Consider the following 6,324-nt stretch of genomic DNA (forward strand, 5'->3'; position numbering starts at 1 on the left):
AGGGCTGGGAGAGGGGGATGCAGTGTGTGCGGATACCTGGGGAGGCAGCTACCAGGTGAGGTGTGCTGAGAGTGAGATCATTACACACCAAGTCACCCAGAGAGCAAGGCAGGGTGTAACTGAAACTGGGTTCCAGCTGGTCAGACTGGTTTGGGGTTTGAGTCTGAAACCAGAAGCAGACACTTCTTCCAACAGGAGCTGCTGTGGCTGTGTCTCCAGACTGGTGATCACTCAGGCACTGCCATGTATAGTTAGCTAAATGTAAATTGGGCTAATTGGCAATGAATATGTATGGCACCAGGTGAACCTCCACCACTGACCAGGCGGTGCTGGCTCTCCACAGCAGGCTTCCACCCCTGCACTCTGGACTGTGGGGTGTGCTTGGTCAATGCCACCTCTTTCTTCCCCCACTCTATACCAGCTCTCCCCACTGCTGTTTCCAGTTACTCATGTCTGCGTTACCCCTCATGTCCCATGAGGAGCAGCTCTGCTGAGCTGTGCTCTGGGCAGGCAATGGGGTCACCAGTGCGATGGGGTAACCCCTGCACTGAGGGTGCTATTGGAAACCAAAGCTGCTTCTCTTGGTAGTCTCCAAAGAGAGAAGGTGACTGAGTGTATCACAGTCTGTTTGGATGGAGCGAAGAGGTGGCTGGTCTCTTCTTGCAAGTAACAAGTGATAGGACAAGAGAAAACAGCCTTAAGATGTGCATGGGGGAGTTTAGACTGGAGATTAGGAACAATTTCTTCATGGAGAGGGTGTTCAGGCATTGAGACAGGTGGAAGTGTTCACAAACCATGTACACGAGGCCCTCAGTGACACGGTTTAGTGGTGGCCTTGGCAGTGCTGGGGAAAGATTGGACTTGATGATCTTCAAGGTCTTTTCCAGCCTGGTTGGTTCTATGATTCCCTTTCACGTGAAGCACATCTTTGTGTCTCCCGGTGCCACACATGGCCCTGGTGGGCTCTGCAGGCCGGCCCCGAGCCCTCCCCTTTGCTCTGCATCTCACTAAACACTTCCTCCTTCACCCCAAGAAGGTGCAGAGCAGTGAGGGAGGCGGAGGGGCCGGACCCCGCGGGCACCCCGTGAGGAGATGCCGCCATGTCGGTGCGGTGCGACCGGAGGACTCGGGCCCTGCGGCACGGAGGTGGCACCGGCGCCAGCCGCCAGCACGGGGCCGTGCCGCACTCCCTGCCACAGCCGCCGGCCGCCTGCGTTCCCCGGCTTGGCCGTGTGGGGGCACTCGGGCTGCGCCGGCAGCTCCGCCGTGGGGCGGGTGGAGAAGGCCCCGGTGCTGAACGGGCTCGGTTCTGCTTCCCCCGCGGGGTGAGGGCTTCTGCTCCTCGGGGATTCCAGCTCCTCAGAGCGGGTTTGTGCTCGGGACGGGAATGGGAGCCCAGCTGTTGAGCCTTGCTGCAGAGTGAACCACTCCTCACAAACCAGGACTGGAGAGTGCCTCGCTGTGCACTGGTGAAGGAGCATTGAGCTGCCTTGTTTCACTGGCTGAGCCTAGCAAAGCCGCCTGTTCCCCCAGTTAAGGCCAGAAACAAGCGGTTACACGAAGCTGTTGTCTGTTTTGGGGCAGAGCCCCACAGTGTGTGCCCCTGAGCCCATCGCCCCACTGCAGCCATGCCCTGGTGCCGGCAGCCGCGGGGCTCTGGAACTGGTCCCTTGTCCTGCACCGTCCAGGCAGTGTCCTCCTCACCAAGGGCTGTGTTTTTGAGGGGGGTTGCATGGTTTATGGAGCCAGGTCTTGTCAAGCCCCCGGAGCTGCTGCCCACTGTGCTGCATCCTCTGCACAAGGGTCCTGCCTGTCTTTTGACAGCCTCCATCTCTGCAGAAGGAGGTGCCTCTCATCCCTTCCTGATCCCCAAAGCTTTTGGCCTTGCTCTGGCTATCAGGAAGAAGGGTTTGCTTGCTTGGGTGTATGGCTGAGTTAATCCCAGTGGGCTGGAAGGGACCTCACAGGCTTTGCATGGCTGCCGGGCTGGATGCAGGAAGCATTAGCTCATAGCTTAATACTGAGTGTCTCCGGCTTCCCTGTGGCACAATGGCTCACAAATAAACACAGCAGCTGCCCCGGCATGACAAGGGATGGCTCCACGGTGTCAGGACTGAATATTGCCCCCCTGCACAAAAGCCACAGTGATGTGATGCTTTTGGATAAGTTACTTCAGCTCTCCACCCTCATTTATTGCTTAAGGAAGAAATTATTTAGGCTTTGAGGTCAAAAGGTTCATTCAGGTTAAAAATATATCTCTAAAGCTGGGGGGTGAGGGGAAGGGAGAAGGAATGGGGTTGTCTGCAAGCTCTGAACAATGTAAAGAGAATTCCTTAATATCATTCCCCTTAGTGCAAGGCAATTAGGAATGACCAGACTTGCTCCTTCTGCAGTGTGCTCCTTCTGCATCCTAAAGGGAGCGGATGCAGATTAGAAGTGCCAAAGCTAGTCCGGCATGTGGTAAGCAAACATTACTCGATCAAGCGCTGCCTGTGTGGGAAGTAGGCTGTGAAAACTTTCCAGGCACTCCTGTTCTTTATCCTTGAAGAAATGGAGATAGAAATTGAAAATGCTCTCCCTTGGTCATCAAGCACAGGACTGCATGTTACTGTAATAGCTTAGAGTCATAGAACAGTTTGGTTTGGAAGGGACCTTCAAAGGTCAGCTAGTCCAACCCCCAAAGGCACAGGGAAATACAGTCAGCTATAGAAAGTACAGCAGATCTGATCAGTTCTGCAGCATGTAAAAGGAATCTCTCTGCAAGGAAGCTTTGCTGATCATTGTCACAGGGAAATGAGTGTTTCCCTGGGCAAGGGGCCACCTGAGGCATGACAGAGTTTCTGTGGCCTTTAGTCAATGGTTACCTCTCTGAGACGTCCTCATCTCCCGCTGTGTCAGGAGTTTGGAAACTTACCATCAGTTCCTATAACAGCTTTAGGAGACTTTGCAAGGCCAGACCCATCATTTAATTATCATCACTAGGTTGCCCAGAGCCAGCCTACATGAGAGGATATACAGAATGAATGAGCGGCCGGTGGGGCTGCAGAGGCCAGGAGCTCTGCTGGAGCCAGCCAGGCGTTCGAGCAAGAAGGGTACTTTTCCACAAGGCTCAGTGCAGACAAAGCCTGTGTGTCTTTGTTCTCTGCCCTGACACACCTGACCCACATGCTGGCTGCTTCAGGATTGTTCAGAAATACTTGTGATGGGCTGAAGCAAAAGCACTGGCCCAGGAATGTGAGCTGCTGGGACTCCCCCAGCGAGAAACTCTGCTTTTAATTAAACCAGTGTCCCTCTCACATAGGCAACGTGGGAGCCCTTCCCTGAGGCAGCTGCACCCAAAGGGACCTGAGCTCTGCTGCCTGCAGGCTGAAGTGCTGCAGGTGTTATTCATTATGGGGTTATTGCTCAGCCAGAGCAGGTGCCCACTGTGGTTTGCCAGCTCCTCTGAGATGTACACAAGAGGGGGCAGCAATAACTTAACATCCTGCCCAGCGTTGCCTTTGACACTGGACTGTCAAACCAGCAGGGACATTGTGCACTGCTGGAGCTGGATGCTAAGATGTTAGATGCTCTGGAACTCTATAAGCTTCATAAAATAGGAGTTCCTGTTCCCTTCCTCCCTGTCTAAAGTAATGTTATGGTCCATATTAGCATACCCTCTCTGGTCCTGAATCCTCATAGCCATCTGCAAGGCAGGGAAGAGATGTATAACCTTCAGAAGAACAGAGAATTGACCTCAGGTCTCCCAAGCCTCTTTTGGGTCCTCTGTGCCCTGGGTCTGCTTCCCCTCAGTTTCATGTGTTCTACAGAGCCAGACCCAGCTCTTGGAGTCACCAGTCCAGCAGCAACAGCTTGCCAGTGGGACTTTAAAAAACAATGCTTGTGTGTGCTTCTCCCTCTTGTTCTTTATCTATTTGGATCAGTTTCCCAGATTTTCTTTTGCTGACACACACTATGTTTTGAAAGAAATAAGCGATTTTTTCCCTGTTATCAAAGGACTTCAGGCAGCAATGCCCCTATTAAAACTAAAGCAAGCCAAAACAGTCCTTGTGCAAAGTGTCATCAGGTTTAGAAGCTGGTAGCTGTGTCCCACAAGCCTCTCCACACAGCCCTTTCTCTGCCTTGGAGGCAACTGCAATCCTGTATTAGAGGATGAAGGGGCATTTGTGACACACTTGAGGAGGCTTAGCAACAGGCAGATCACTGGGGTCATTGCATGGACCACGTGTCTCTGCAGCCAAGCAGACAGGAGCTGCTGAAGATGCAAAGCTCTTTCTCTAATGTCCTCACTAGAGGTCTTTGGTGCATGAAGTTTCTGTTAAACCAGTTTGAACTGGTTCTCGCTCATATTTAGAAACTATCCCTGCTTATGCTGTAGAATTACACCCTGTCAACAAATCTTCCTTTCCCTCTCATCCTAGTATTTTGGGGCAAGACTTCTACCCTTTACCCCAAAGCCTTGGCTAATCTGTTTTAAATGGATTGCCTGCCATGTCTTCTGCCAATTGATTCTTCCACGGCTCCTCTGCTTTTCAGCCATGTGGTTTCCACCCTCCTACCTCTTATCTCCCAGTTCAGCTGCTAAAGGACCCATCAGAGACGAGATCCGCTCAGAACACAACCAGAGATAACGAGAAGAGCTGGCACAATGTGTGTGCCCAGTATCATTCTTCCCATAACCTTGTTCACAGGCATTCTCAACCAGCAAAGCTTTATCTTCTTCCTTTTCTGTTGCATTCCCATCACATTACTGTCTTAAGTACAGGAGGCTGTAAAAACCATGCAAATATGTGGCCATCTCCAAAATGAGTAAGCATCTGAAGGGCTCTGCTTGGGAATAGTCAATGTAATCAGACACTGCCATTTGAATACTAAAAGTGTTGTGTATTGGGGAAACTTCCACTGTTGGCCAACCCTGGGGCACTGGGTGAGATCCAAAAGGAAGCCAAAGTACTAAGAAAATGGCTACTTGTTTTCATCAGTATTTTTTCCTCACTAGGCCCCTCTTCCTCTGCAAGGCCCTGGATGCAAGGATCTGAGATCTCCAGTGCTGTACCTCACACAAGGCATTTCACAATCCACTGCAGGTTCTCCCAGACTGCCGAGCATATTTGTCTCCATGTACCTGGGGGTGAGCTGGACTTCACTGGGGACAGTGGTCCTCATGTCACTAAACACCAGGCAGGTCTGCTTGATGGGACAGGCTGGAAGGGATGTTCTCTTTCCCTGCTGGGTGAGCTTTCCCTCTGTGTTGGTAGGAATCTCCAGCCCAGGGTGCAAGATATGGCAGGACCCCTGCGTGAACAGCAGCCCACACAGCTGGTGGTGAAAATGGAGTCCAAAGGAGCAGATCAGCATTGCAACTCAGTCTGTCTGACAGCTAACCCCTGCTGAAGGGGTAGTCCCACATGCTGTCTGCTTTCTTCATATTAGCTTTGTCTCCCTGAAACATCCTGGCAAAAAGCTATTCACTTTTCAGGGATTTGCTTTCTGCTCCTTGAACCAGCTCCCCAGGGCATCAGCTGAGCACCAGCACTGGCAGGAAACCTATGGGAGCATGCCTTGGAGAGCATCTCTGAGGGAAGCTAACCCAAAAATGTCAAACCATACCCATCAGCCCTGACATCTCCTCTAGTCCTGTACACCCTGGCATTACAGCACCAGACTGAAGCTCTAGAAGACTGCAGCCAGCTCTTGCCTTCTTGTTGTGGAAGTCACAGCACTGCTTAGTGTATCTCTTCATCAGCACATCACGAGTAACATTGTCATCTTGCCTCTCAGCCTCCCTGTGGCTGAGAGATTCCTCCTGCACTGTGGGAGCTGGTGTCTGGGGCTAGCAGCTTACCTGTGTCCTGTCTTAGCCCACAGCCCTGGGGCCAAGGGAGCCAGGAGCACTGCCCCAGACTGCCCTCATCAGCCCTTTCACATGGACCCACAACCTCATGAAAGGCTGCTTTTTCCCTGTGCCTCCAGGCTTGCTGTAAATTGCTCATCCAGCTGCTGAGAAAAGGGGGGTTTCCCAGCTTTCATTTATTGCCCTCTGTGTTCAGGTTTATGTTAATTGTGCGTGATTAATCAGCTGTGGGCTGGAAACTCTTCTGACAGCCTGTTCAAGGAGGCCATGAGGAGACAGCCAGGAAACAGCAGTGGTGAAACCCTCATGGAAAACTGCAGAAGCTTCTCCCTGGATTTCAGCAGCCGGAGGAGCAGTCTGCCACAGCCCCTAAGTGCAGGCTCAAGCAGAGCCTGTGTTTGCTACCTACAAGGATGCTGGACAGGGATTGTAGTGATAGGACAAGGGGTAACGGATTCAAACTTAAACAA

Source organism: Melopsittacus undulatus, chromosome 4 (assembly GCF_012275295.1).
Source record: "Melopsittacus undulatus isolate bMelUnd1 chromosome 4, bMelUnd1.mat.Z, whole genome shotgun sequence".
NCBI lineage: Eukaryota > Metazoa > Chordata > Aves > Psittaciformes > Psittaculidae > Melopsittacus > Melopsittacus undulatus.